This window comes from Babylonia areolata, chromosome 32 (genome assembly GCF_041734735.1).
Source record: "Babylonia areolata isolate BAREFJ2019XMU chromosome 32, ASM4173473v1, whole genome shotgun sequence".
In the NCBI taxonomy this organism is placed as follows: domain Eukaryota; kingdom Metazoa; phylum Mollusca; class Gastropoda; order Neogastropoda; family Buccinidae; genus Babylonia; species Babylonia areolata.
In genome coordinates, this window is record NC_134907.1 from 7,968,096 (window position 1) to 7,982,049 (window position 13,954).

Below are 13,954 nucleotides of genomic sequence, written 5' to 3' on the forward strand. Positions count from 1 at the left end.
ATGTCTGTCTGTCTGTCTCTCTGTCTCTTTCTCTCTCTGTGTGTCTCTCTGTCCCCCCCCTCTCTCTCGCTGCCTCTCTGTCTAGACCTCTCTCTCTCTCTCTCTGCTTCACTGTCTAGACCTCTCTCTCTCTCTCTGCCTCTCTGTCTAGACCTCTCTCTCTGTGTGTCTGTCTAGACCTCTCTCTCGCTGCCTCTGTGCCTCTGTCTAGACCTCTCTCTCTCTGCCTCTCTGTCTAGCCCTCTCTCTTTCTCCCTCTCTGCCTCTGTCTGTCTAGCCCTCTCTCTGTCTACCTCTCTGCCTCTGTCTGTCTGTCTAGCCCTCTCTCTGCCTCTGTCTGTCTAGCTCTCTCTCTGTCTCCCTCTCTGCCTCTGTCTGTCTAGCCCTCTCTCTCTGCCTCTGTCTAGCCCTCTCTCTCTCTCTCTGCCTCTGTCTAGCCCCCCCCCCCACCTCACCCCCCGCCTCTCTCTCTCTCTCTCTGCCTCTCTGTCTGTCTGTCTAGCCCTCTCTCTCTGCCTCTGTCTAGCCCTCTCTCTCTCTCTCTGCCTCTGTCTAGCCCCCCCCCCCACCTCACCCCCCGCCTCTCTCTCTCTCTCTCTGCCTCTCTGTCTGTCTGTCTAGCCCTCTCTCTGCCTCTGTCTGTCTAGCCCTCTCTCTCTTTCTGCCTCTGTCTAGCCCCCCCCACCTCACCCCCCGCCTCTCTCTCTGCCTCTCTGTCTGTCTGCCTAGCCCCCCCCCCTCTCTCTCCCCCTCTGCCTCTGTCTGTCTAGCCCCCCCCCCCCCCTTCTGTCTCTGCCTCTGTCTAGCCCCCTCTCTCTCCCTCTCTCTCTCTCTGTCTGTCTATCCCCCCCTCTCTCTCTCTCTGCCTCTGTCTAGCCCCCTCTCTCTCCCTGTCTGTCTATCCCCCCCCCCTCTCTCTCTGCCTCTGTCTAGCCCCCTCTCTCTCTCCCTCTCTCTCTCTGTCTGTCTATCCCCTCCCCTCTCTCTCTGCCTCTGTCTAGCCCCCTCTCTCTCCCTCTCTCTGTCTGTCTATCCCCCCCCCTCTCTCTCTGCCTCTGTCTAGCCCCCTCTCTCTCCCTCTCTCTGTCTGTCTATCCCCCCCTCTCTCTCTGCCTCTCTGTCTCGCCCTGCCTCTATCTCTCTCTCTGCCTCTCTGTCTGTCTGTCTAGCCCTCTCTCTCTCTCCCTCTCTCCACCCCCTCTCTCTCTCTGCCTCTCTCCCCCCCCCTCTCTCTCTGCCTCTCTCCCCCCCCCCTCTCTCTCTGCCTCTCTGCATCTGTTTGTCTGACCCTGTCTCTCTCTTTCACTCTCTCTTCCTCCCACCCTCCCTCAGCCGATCTCTTCAATTCTATGTCACTAATGCAGTTGGAGGTTATTTCATGTTCTTATTTGACCAAGACACTAAAACACATCCTTGTGATAAATCCTTGTAGGGTTACGTGTCGCGTTCAAAGAATTACGACACGCAAGTGTGTGTTTGTGTGTGTGTGTGTGTGTGTGTGTGTGTGTGTGTGTGTGTGTGTGTGTGTGTAGGTCTCTGTCTCTCTGTCCATCAGTCTCTGTCTGCTTCTTTCCTTTCATTTTTCCTCTCTCAGCCTCTTGGTTGTGTTCAGTTTGTTTTGGTCTCTTTCTATGTCTCTGTCTCTCTTTCTCTCTCTGTCTATGTCTGATTTGTCTGTCTGTCTGCCTCTCTGTCTCTTTCTCTCTCTGTGTGTCTCTCTGTCCCCCCTCTCTCTGTCTCTCTCTCTCTCTCTCTCACTCGCCCTTTCTCTCACCCCCCCTCTCGCTCTTTTGTGTTTTATCGTCTCAGTAAAAGAAAGTTTTAACATAAAGGTCGTCCGTGGTCTGACATTCGGACGGTGTGGTTGGCAAGCAATTTGGGAATTTCCGATAGCTTTGCGCAACTCTTCGGAAATTCCCATAGACTACCGCTGCAGTCTGTGGCGAATACTTTGCTTTCTTCCTCACAGATGTTGACAGCGATCTTCACATTTGCGATTTTAGAAGAAGAAAACACTTTCTTGCTTAAGCATAACTACATACGTACACGCGTATGTGCGTCCACTTAAAAATCAACTACATCCTCATCCCCAAAATCAAATGTTAGGGGGGAGGGGGAGGGGGGGGGGGGAATCACGTGCAAAGGCTGTTGGTGATTCTGTCATACTTATATCTTTCTTTCTTTCTTTCCTTCTTTCATCCTTCCTTCCGTCTCTTCTTTCTTTCTTTCATTCTTTCGATCTTTCTTTCTTTGTCTTGTCAATGGATGAATTATGACTGATTAAAATTGATGGAAGCTGATATTGTTAGAAATAATATATGCATTTTTTTTGTTTCCACAGGCAGCAGTGGGCAAGAGGGGCCGCAGAAGTGCTGGTTGACCGTGTTTTAAAGACAAGTCATCTTGTTCATCGTGTCTGACAGGTTGACAACAATATTTTCTGTTTCTTTCTGTCTCTGTCTCTATTGTTTCTCTGTCTCTGTCTTTCCCTCTGTCTCTCAGATAAACGTAGTAAAGGGTGGTATTTCACGTCTGGTCCGAATCAATCGGTTTTGTTTTCCCCAAGCTGCTGTTATTTGACATCAAGTAAAAGACAAGGCATCTGGAGATAGTGTCTGTCAGGTTGACAATATTTTCTGTTTCTTTCTGCCTGTGTTTCTTTGTTTGTCTGTCTCTGTCTCTGTGTCTCCGTCTCTCTCTCTCTCAGATAAACGTGGTAAAGGGTGGCACATCACGTCTGGTCTGAATCAATCGATGCTTTTTTTGTTTTGTTTTTTTGTTTGTTTGTTTGTTTTGTTTTGTTTTTTCAATCTGCTGTTGTTTGACACCAAGACCGTCACAGACTCCAGAACACTTTGACGAGCCGCTGAAACCTCGTTCTTTGGTGAATCCAACGCTGTATCATTGTCTGCAGAGATGACATCTCCGAGACACATTAAACTGTTCTCACCTTGGCTCTAAAGGCTGACTAACCGTGTTGGGTTACGCTGCTGGTCAGGCATCTGCTCAGCAGATGTGGTGTAGCGTATATGGATTTCTCCGAACGCAGTGACGCTTCCTTGGGTAATTGAACTGAGCTCACTTTGGTGTTTGCCTTCAGTGAAGGGAGCTGGGCTTTCCTGGCACGTCCTGTGTGACGTCTACACCTCCGATAGCAGATCCGAACAATTGCTCCAGAAATCCAGAGAACTGAAGAAGATTTGAAACAGGGTAGACGGGCGCAATAGCCGAGTGGTTAAAGCGTTGGACTTTCAATCTGAGGGTCCCGGGTTCTAATCTCGGTGACGGCGCCTGGTGGGTAAAGGGTGGAGATTTTTCCGATCTCCCAGATCAATATATGTGCAGACCTGCCACTGCCTGAACCCTCTTCGTGTGTATACGCAAGCAGAAGATCAAACGCGCACGTTTAAGATTCTGTAATCCATGTCAGCGTTTGGTGGGTTATGGAAACAAGAACATACCAAACATGCACACCCCCGAAAGCGGAGTATGGCTGCCTACATGGCGGGGTAAAAACGGTCATACACGTACAAGCCCACTCGTGTACATGTGTACGAGTGAAGGTGGGAGTTGCAACCCACAAACGCAGAAGAAGAAGATTCCAGTGTAGGAGTGGGGTGTATTTCTGAGACAATATCATTACGGCTTCAGACTTAACTCACTCAGTACGGCCAGTCCTCTCTTCTCCTCTACACTGACCCCTCGGATGTCCAGTGGGTGTCTGAATGACCCAACCTTTAGCTTCCGTCGTCAGAATTGTGGTATTCTTTGTCAACATTCACCTCTTCAGTATAAGAGCCTTCCGTTTGCAATATTTTGATGATGATAATTGGCGTGAAACGCTGTTAACGTTGTCTCTTTCGCCGTTCGCATGGAGAGAGTTAAGATATCTTGGTCAGACTGCAAGGCAACAAATTCCTGCTTAGCCAGATCAGTAATCTGGCTGATCCGTAGGAATCCTCTTGAAATCAGTAAAAAGAATTAGGAGCAAAAAAAAAAAAGAAAAAAGAAAAAAAAGGAACCTGTGATGGGTCAGACATACAGGATTCCACAACACACTGTCCACGACTGTCCTGCTGGAAACCCTGGAGGGTGGCAGAAAAAGGAAGTGCGTTCAGGAACAGCCTCTCAAGGGAAGCAAAGACAACATCAACGCTGTCCAGACTGAAACCTGCTGATAATTGTCCAGTGACAGACAGTAGGAACTATTCAACAGTTCACCTACCTGGGATCCATCATCAGTAACAAAAGGGTCGAAACCAGATACCCTCTCAATGGAAGCAAAGACAACATGAGCACTGTCCAGACTGAAACCTGCTGATAATTGTCCAGTGACAGACAGTAGGAACTATTCAACAGTTCACCTACCTGGGATCCATCATCAGTAACAAAAGGGTCGAAACCAGATACCCTCTCAATGGAAGCAAAGACAACATGAACACTGTCCAGACTGAAACCTGCTGATAATTGTCCAGAGACAGACGCCAGGAACTATTCAACAGTTCACCTACCATGATGGGATCCATCATCAGTAACAAAAGGGTCGAAACAAGATACCCTCTCAAAGGTAGCAAAGATAACATCAGCACTTTCTAGACTGGAACCCGTTTGGAAGAACAGCAACATCTCTATGAAACATCAAGATCAGCCTCCTACGTGTGCTGGTATATTCCATCTTCCTGCGTGCATGGGATTTTGGACAGAATTCGGCTGATTTGGAGAGAAGAATTCAAGTCATGGGAATGAGGTGTCATGGCAAGATACTAAACATCAGATACTCATCACATCACCAATGAGCAAGTACAGCAAACCACCAAGCACCACATTGGACCTTATGAAGATCTGCTGACATCGGCTAGGAAAAGAAAGCTTCCCTGGTATGGCCATGTTATAAGGTCCAATGGTCTTACTAAAACAATGGTCTTGGTCTTGCTAAAACAATGGTCTTGGTCTTGCTAATACAATGGTCTTGGTCTTGCTAAAACAATGGTCTTGCTAAAATAATGGACTTGCTAAAACATTGGTCTTCCTAAAGCAATGGTCTTGCTAAAACATTGGTCTTCCTAAAGCAATGGTCTTGCTAAAACATTGGTCTTCCTAAAGCAATGGTCTTGCTAAAACATTGGTCTTGCTGAAACAATCATCCATGGAACTTTTGAGGAAGAGAGACGGGGTGCGGAGGGGGGGGAGGGTGGGGGGGGGGGGGGCGTGGGGATTGGGGGGGGGGGCAGAAAAGAAGATGGACCGACAACACTGTAGATGGACAGGAAAACCATTTGCAGAGACCAGGGCAACCGATAGACGTGGAGGAATCTGGTGAACAGTTCTTTTGTGCGGCTCTCCAGTGACTCTTCATGGAGTTGAGAGAGAAGAAGAAGAAGAAGAAGAAGAAGAAGAAGAAGAAGAAAAGAAGAAGAAGAAGAAGAAGAAGAAGAAGAAGAAACGTCGATGAACAAAGGCAACAAGTCTGAGTCCGATTTTCCTTGTGTTCTGTTTGGTACTAACACTCTTACCATCATTGTGTAGCGGATCGGAGCCTTGATTTTCACAGCGTTATAGCAACGCAAACGGCGGTGTTCAGATCGAACATGTTAAGTTTTAAAACGGACATCTACTTTAGTTTTTCCATATGTATTTTTAAAGTAAAGTTGACGGATGATAGGTTGTGTGTATCCGACAGACGTTGTGCCGAATGTCTCTGGTCTGTAATACGCCTTTTGTTGTCTGCTTTGCAGGTATACACCTGTGCAACTTGTACCAGTCTGCAAGCTTTGACAAGGACGGACAAGCAGACTTGCCTCTTTTCTGAGCCATCGACCAAATAGCAAAAACTAAACATGTTTGGTCTGGAATTTTTGATGACATTTCTCGTAGGCACCATTTGCATGCACCACGCCTTACCTTTCATATTCCAAATTAGATGGAATCCACAGCCCTTGTTTTGCATCATTTACGTCAGTTTTGTCCTTCTGGTAATTTGCCTCCCTTGGAATCTCTTCACCTGCTTCACGGGCGGACTGGCGAGTTCCGTCATGGTGTCAACATTCGAGCCACAAGTGATGACCCTGTTCAGGACCCTCCACGACAGGGTGATATCCGACAGGTCCACTCACGCCATGTGCTACAGCATCACCCGGGTGAATGCCACGAATGGTCGGACGATACTTGATCGCGAGTCCTACAACAACATGCGTAACACAAACCCGCAGGGAGCGCAGCAGATGGTGTCCACAGTGGGACAGAAGAGAAGGAGATCGTGCAGTCTGTACTGGAAGGTGCCTGCGAAGTGGAGACGATTCTGGCTCTGGGCACAAGGAACGCTCTTCAGAGACAGAGCCATAACACAGTCCTCAACACGCCCACCCCCGCCACAGGTTCGTCCTTTCAAAGCTTGCGGATCTGGCGCCGAGGTCTTGTCGGATGCGGAGTAGAGACATGTCAGTGAACGTAGGAACTTTGACAGCTTCGAGCAAAACCAGTTCAGTCTTGTAAAGATCACAACTGTCGTGTTCTTTGCCACTGGCATTTGCAGTGAAGCCACTAAAAGAATTCGGCATGTTTAGTATCTTGCCATAACTGTCAGGTATCACCCTGTCTTGGGGGGTCCAGGTAAGGGAGAGAAAATTGCATTTGCCGAATTCAGGGTCTTTTAGCAGCTTCACTGCAAATTAAAAAAGAAAAAAGAAAAAAAAGGCATATGCGGGAACTGCCGATTTTACTGCAACCTCGTTGCGCGCTCCAAATTCTAAAAAGTTCTCGTAAACCTCAAGTTATCAAAATTCATCACAAAACGAATCACCCACTTGCTTGAACCAGAAATAGTTCAAGTTAATATGTACCGTGAATTAACATATCATGAGCTACACAACCTAGGAGTTTTTTTCTTCTCCTCACCAATCAGAACTTTCTTAATGTGTGTTTACCATTGTGTTGCCATCTCGCTGTTCTCAAACCTTTCTTAAACAGTCAAGATCCTGGGATACTGAATTTTGTTGATCAGTTTTCCATAGTAAAATCAATCCGTTGAAAACATTTAACATAGAGTTGTTTCATGCAAGATTTACATTATCATTGAACATTTTGCATTTGCAATTTCTGTGTTAGGGGAAAAAAAAACGGAGAGAGAAGGGACCCATGGGTGGGAGGGCTACCGGCCATTTTCGTTTCTGATCGGACGGGCGCAATAGCCGAGTGGCTAAAGCGTTGGACTGTCAATCTGAGGGTCTCGGGTTCGAATCACGGTGACGGCGCCTGGTGGGTAAAGGGTGGACATTTTTACGATCTCCCAGGTCAACATATGTGCAGACCTGCTAGTGCCTGAACCCCCTTCGTGTGTATATGCAAGCAGAAGATCAAATACGCACGTTAAAAATCCTGTAATCCATGTCAGCGTTCGGTGGGTTATGGAAACAAGAACATACCCAGCATGCACACCCCCGAAAACGGAGTATGGCTGCCTACATGGCGGGGTAAAAACGGTCATACACGTAAAAGCCCACTCGTGTGCATACGAGTGAACGCAGAAGAAGAAGTAGTTTCTGATCTGATCACGTCTCATTGTAGGATTATGTTAGTAAAGATACTTCTTCTTCTTCTGCGTTCGTGGGCTGCAATTCCCACGTTCACTCGTAGGTACACGACAGAGTGGACTTTTACGTGCATGACCGGTTTTACCCCGCCACGTATGCAGCCATACTCCGCTTTCGGGGATGTGCATGCTGGGTATGTTCTTGTTTCCATAAACCACCGATCGCTGACATGGATCTTTAACGTTGCGTATTTGATCTTCTGCTTGCCGTGTACACACGAAGGGGGTTCAGGCACTAGCAGGTCTGCACATATGTTGACCATGGAGATTGGAAAAATCTCCACCCTTTACCCACCAGGCGCCGTCACGGAAATTCGAACCCGGGACCCTCAAATGAAAGTCCAACGCTTTAACCACTCGGCTATTGTAAAGATACAATTTATGCGGCATGCATTCACCAAGTGTTCCTCCGTTTTTTTGTTGTTGTTTTTGTTGTTTTTGTTTTTTTCAGAGATGAATGCAGGTTAATACTGGTCTTTCAGATGAGACGATAGACAGAGATCCCTCATGCAGCAGCATGTACTTAGAACCCATGGCAACAAAATGGTTGTCCCTGGCAGAATTCCATATAAAAATACACTTTGATAGTATGAGACAGAAAACAAAAGAAAATAAAAACAATATGGGTGGCGCTGTGCTGTGGCGACGCACTGTCCCCGGGGGAGAGCAGCCCGAATTTCACATAGACAGCTCGAATCTGTTGCACTCTCCCCCGGGGGAGAGCAGCCCGAATTTCACATAGCCTGAATCTGTTGCACTGTCCCTCGGGGGAGAGCAGCCCGAATTTCACATAGCCCGAATCTGTTGCACTGTCCCCCGGGGAAGAGCAGCCCGAATTTCACATAGACAGCCCGAATCTGTTGCACTGTCCCCCGGGGGAGAGCAGCCCGAATTTCACATAGACAGCCCGAATCTGTTGCACTGTCCCCCGTGGGAGAGCAGCCCGAATTTCACATAGACAGCCCGAATCTGTTGCACTGTCCCCCGTGGGAGAGCAGCCCGAATTTCACATAGACAGCCTGAATCTGTTGCACTGTCCCCCGTGGGAGAGCAGCCCGAATTTCACATAGACAGCCTGAATCTGTTGCACTGTCCCCCGGGGGAGAGCAGCCCGAATTTCACATAGCCCGAATCTGTTGCACTGTCCCCCGGGGAAGAGCAGCCCGAATTTCACATAGACAGCCCGAATCTGTTGCACTGTCCCCCGGGGGAGAGCAGCCCGAATTTCACATAGACAGCCCGAATCTGTTGCACTGTCCCCCGTGGGAGAGCAGCCCGAATTTCACATAGACAGCCCGAATCTGTTGCACTGTCCCCCGTGGGAGAGCAGCCCGAATTTCACATAGACAGCCTGAATCTGTTGCAACAGAAACTGAAGCAACACACTGCTGTACAACACGTAATACAATAAGACTTAACTGTTGTGCATTGGCGTTCCGTCTCTTGCAGTACTCTGCATTCGACAGGACCTCGTTTGCGCCTCTGGTGGCATGGGTGTATACCTGCTATTAGTCAGTCAGCTAGGCAGGGAGCATGGCATGAGTGAGTGGGTGTGTGATTTGTCTCGAACTTTGTTTTAGAAGGCTCGGTGGCAGGGAAAAAAAAATCAGTAAGGTGTTGGACTTTCGATCCAGTGGTCACCAGTGACCTGAGTTCCAGGCTCCGTTTCAGCATCGTGTTGTGTCCTAAGGAAGAGGTCTTTAGTTCAGTTTTCCTCACTCATAGCAGGTGTCAATGACTCTGAGTACCTGGTGGACTTGGGCTGGGGAAATGTTGATAGTCGGAAGGAGCAAACGGGGCCATCGACCTGGCCCCAGACACAGTGAATATGAAATCACTGCCCGTTGGCCATAGGAGGCTGTGGGTCCTTTTACCTTTCAACCTTTTTTCTTTTTCATTTGTTTTTAATTCTTATGTTGTCCAGGTGCTGTTGGAAAACGTATAATTTCAACATGCTTAGATGATTTTGGATAAATGTTTAAAACAAATTTTTTAAATTAAAAAAAACAAAACAAGGCAGGTAAGGCCTTCAAGACTCACTTGTAATACACACTTAGACATATAAATAAATAAGAAAACAGTGTGTGTGTGTGTGTGTGTGTGTGTGTGTGCGCGCGCGCGCACGCGCGAATGCGCGTTGTACATTTACTAAATTTTATCTCAGTTTTACAAGCTAGCTGCTCACACTGTCACACACAAACGCTTGAGGTGTCCACACACAGACCAAGAAACAGACGCACACAGACACACACACACAGAGTAACGTTCTGTCCTGTCCTGTCTGTTGCAGGTTGCTGATCGGGTTTTCCCAAACGTCTGACGCATTCTTCTCTCCTTCCTTGGCAGCGACCACAATCAGCTAGTTGATTATTCTGTCACTTATTGAAGAGGCTGTTTTCTTTCTGGAACATTTTTAGTATCAGCTGAGGTTTTGGTCTTGACCCAAATCCAGGTAGTGAGGAGTGATTTCATATCAGAAAGAAACTCAGGAAAACAACTGAATTTAGGGCAAAAAAGCGTGAATATATATATCAATATATTATATATATATTGTTTTTTTAAGACAAAAAGAAAAGAAAAAAAACAAGCAGGACCGACAAATATCAATAAGAAACTCAGAAACAAATATATTCATATATGTTTTCTTTGAAGTTGTGATACCGACATAAAAAGAATTTTAAAAAAACACCCCCAAAAACAAACAAAAAAGACATTGGGGAAAACATTTTTTTACACAAAACAAACACACAAAGAAACCAGAGAAGAATCAGACTTACCAACAACAACAAAAACAAACAAAAAGCTACTGACACAACAAGAACCACAATGGGGTCCACAGAGTCGACAGTGACAAGCTATGAATCCGTGACGCTGCACCACCCAAAAGGAGGCTGTATCTACAAAGGAACTACCAGGACTTCGGCGAAAGCCACCAGTCCGGAGAAAATTGGGCTAGTCATTGCCGCACAAGCCGACGCAGAAATCAATGCCTTGCGAAAGGTCACGAGGATGATGGTTGCCGCACAGAATACTAAAGTAGGTTAACTTGGTTCGGGAGTGGACAGGTCTGCGTAAAGTCTGAGCAGGTGAATTTGGTTCAGGACAGGTCCGCCTAAAGTCTGAATGACTACATGGCGGGGTAAATAAACAAGATTGTCATACACGTAAATTATCACATGTCTGCATGAGTATGTATGTGTGCCTGCGTACCGTTTGACTTGTTTACTTGCAAAAAGCTAGAATTAACTAAATCTCTGTCTCTCTGTCTAAGCTAGATCGAAGACGAATCCCACGTGCTGTTTCAATGTAAAACATACGATATTTTCAGGACAGATGTAAATATTATCCAAAAAGCAAATGGAAATGTTTCATATGTGATGTCGTGTGATGATGAGTTATCTGTTTTTCAGTTGTCAAGATTTTTGTACAGAGTGTTTCAGAAAAGGTCAGAGTTAAAAGCAGAAGATTGATTGGTGATAATCGAGGAGGATAAATCAAAATTTGAAGTCGGGAAGTCATGATGAATGAAAAATGTAAAGGGTAGCTGGTTCGTTGAGTTATTAAGTCAACCTATTGTTTATTATCAATATGTACGGGAATAATCCGAAGAAAGAAGCCTTCCATTTCGTGCGAAATTGAATTGATAGATGTGTTCTAACCCCTTGAAATGAACATTTTGTTTATTCAATAAAAAAAATATCATGTCATGTGATGTCATGTCTAAGCTAGAAAGTGCAAAAATAATCTCGACATTGTCAATTTCTTCTTTTTTTCTTTTTATACAAAGAAGTAAGGTAAATCGATACGCTTTGCATTTCTAGGAAAACCCACCAACTAGTTGTATGAAATTAATACGCATTAATTCATTGTCTTTTGTTGTTGTCATTCCTGTTGTTGAAAGCCAAAGGCATGACAGAACATTTTTGCTCTGACTCTGTCCCACTCTGTCTCGCTCTGTCTCTGTCTCCGTCCCCATCTCTATGTTCTTTTCCAGTGTATAGAATATGATCTGTCGATGTTATTTTCATGTTTGCTTTTTTCACCCAGAGAGCTGGATGTGCGAGTAAAAACATATCTGTATTTGTATTTCTTTTTATCAAAACAGATTTCTCTGTGTGAAATTCGGACTGCTCTCCCCAGGGACAGCGCGTCGCTACACTACAGCGCCACCCTTTTTTGTATTTTTTCTTGCGTGCAGTTTTATTTGTTTTTCTTATCGCAGTGGGTTTTTCCACAGAATTTTCCCAGGAACAACCCTTTCTTGCCGTGGATTCTTTCACGTGCGCTAAATGCATGCTGCACACGGGACCTCGGTTTATCGTCTCATCCGAATGACTAGCATCCAGTCCACCACGCAAGGTCTAGTGGAGGGGGAGAAAATATCGGCGGCTGAGCCGTGATTCCAACCAGCGCGCTCAGATTCTCTCGCTTTCTAGACGGACACGTTACCTCTAGGTACTATTACCATAGTAATGGTTATTCCACTGCCCTTTTGAAATAAAATAATCTTTCTTCTCTTTCACTCTCTGAGTAACAGTTTGGTTTCATTTACTGTCGAAACAACTGACTGGTTTTTCAATGACGGAAAGTCGTCTGCTTATTAAGCTAATTACATATAGGTATTGCTATGTGCTTTTGTGTAACTGCGAAATGCATTTGCAACGATCGTTTAGTATTGCGCAATAACATTTGCAACGATCGTTTAGTATTACGCAATAAAAATGTAAGTCTAAGTGTTTTTCTCTGTGTGTGTGTGTGTGTGTGTGTGTGTGTGTGAGAGAGAGAGAGAGAGAGAGAGAGAGAGAGAGTGTGTGTGTGTGTGTGTGTGTGTGTGGTGAGGAATGGGCGGTTTACAGGGGGTGGGGTTGGTTGGTTGGTGGTATGTACGTGTCTGTGCGTGAACGGACGTGCACATATGAATGCGTGCACGTACATGGGATCTCTCAACCTTTACTCTATCGCTCTCTCTCCCTCTGTATGTGTGTGTGGGCGCGAGCGTTTGTGTAACAATTTCTTTCCCTGTCGCACATGACCTAAGACCACAGATGCAGTTAAAAAAAAAAAAAAAAAAAAAGGCAAAGCCTGCATCATATTCCACACTGCCCCCACGGCAGCATCGAACACCCCCCCTAACAGGGGACGAACAATCACCGACGGGTACGGTGGCCGAGTGGTTAAGAGTGCAGGAATCTCTCCCCGAGTTTGATCCCCGATTTCGGCGCACCTAGAGGGGTTAGGGGTGGTTATTTCCCTCCCCCTCCACCCCCTAGATTTACCAGAACAAAATATCTTCAGATCTATCCGCTGGTTCCTAAAACCCCCTTCGTGTGTATGCGCATGCACAGGATCAAACATGTTAAAGATCAAGCATGTTAAAGATCCTGTGATCCATATCGGCGTTCGGTGGGTTATGGAAACAAGAACATACCCAGCATGAACACTCCCGAAAACGGAGTATGGCTGCCTACATGGCTAGGTAAAAACGGCCATACACATTTAAAAAAAAAAGAAAAAAAAGCCCACTCTTCGTGTGTATACATATAAGTAAATCAGTGTGGGAGTTGCAGCCCACGAACGCAGAACATAAGAAGCAGTACAATCACCCCAGGTTCACATTTCCCGCATCACTCTCAGAACATTAAGATATGAAGTCACTGTTGATATGGCCGACCGACGGGAGCAATAGCCGAGTGGTTTAAGGCGTTGGACTTTCAATCTGACGGTCCCGGGTTCAAATCAGTCTCGGTAACGGCGCCTAGTGGGTAAAGGGTTGAAATTTTTCCGATCTCCCAGGTCAACATAATTATGTGCAGACCTGCTCAGTGCCTGAACCCCCTTCGTGGTGTATTCGCAAACAGAAAATCAAATACGCACGTTAAAGATCCTGTAATTCATATCAGCGTTCGGTGTGTTATGGAAACAAAAACATACCCAGCATGAATACTCCCCCAAAACGGAGTATGGCTGCCTATATGGCGGCGTAAAACGGTCATACACATAAAAAAAGAGCCCACTCTGACATGTGTATACATACAAGTAAATCAGTGTGGGAGTTGCAGCCCACGAACGCATAAGACTTGAGAAGAAGCAGTATGGTACGTTTTGGTTATGCTAATGCGCGTTTTCTTTTATATCTGACTCTTCTAGTGCATGTTCATTCACCCTTCAGTTTTCTCTGATCACCGCATACATACGCAAACGCAACACAGACAAAAAATAACAGTACTCAAACCATTATCAGGTCACAAGTAAAATATCAATTATACCTAAAAAAAAAAAATAAAAAAAATAAAAATCACATCAATATCAATTCACAGAATCAGCTGAACAATATTAATTCACACAATCAGCTGTAGCACAAGAACA

General features: G+C 45.9%; 1 long non-coding RNA gene across 1 annotated transcript in view; it reads left to right on the forward strand.

Moving 5' to 3' along the window:
* LOC143276524 (uncharacterized) overlaps window positions 1-10,342 on the forward strand; it is a 15,336-nt gene extending 4,994 nt beyond the window's left edge. The window contains exons 2-3 of the long non-coding RNA XR_013053590.1: window positions 2,342-2,423; window positions 9,879-10,342. This is a non-coding gene — a long non-coding RNA (uncharacterized LOC143276524). The remainder of the gene's footprint in view (window positions 1-2,341; window positions 2,424-9,878) is intronic.
* The last annotated feature ends 3,612 nt before the right edge of the window (window positions 10,343-13,954 follow it).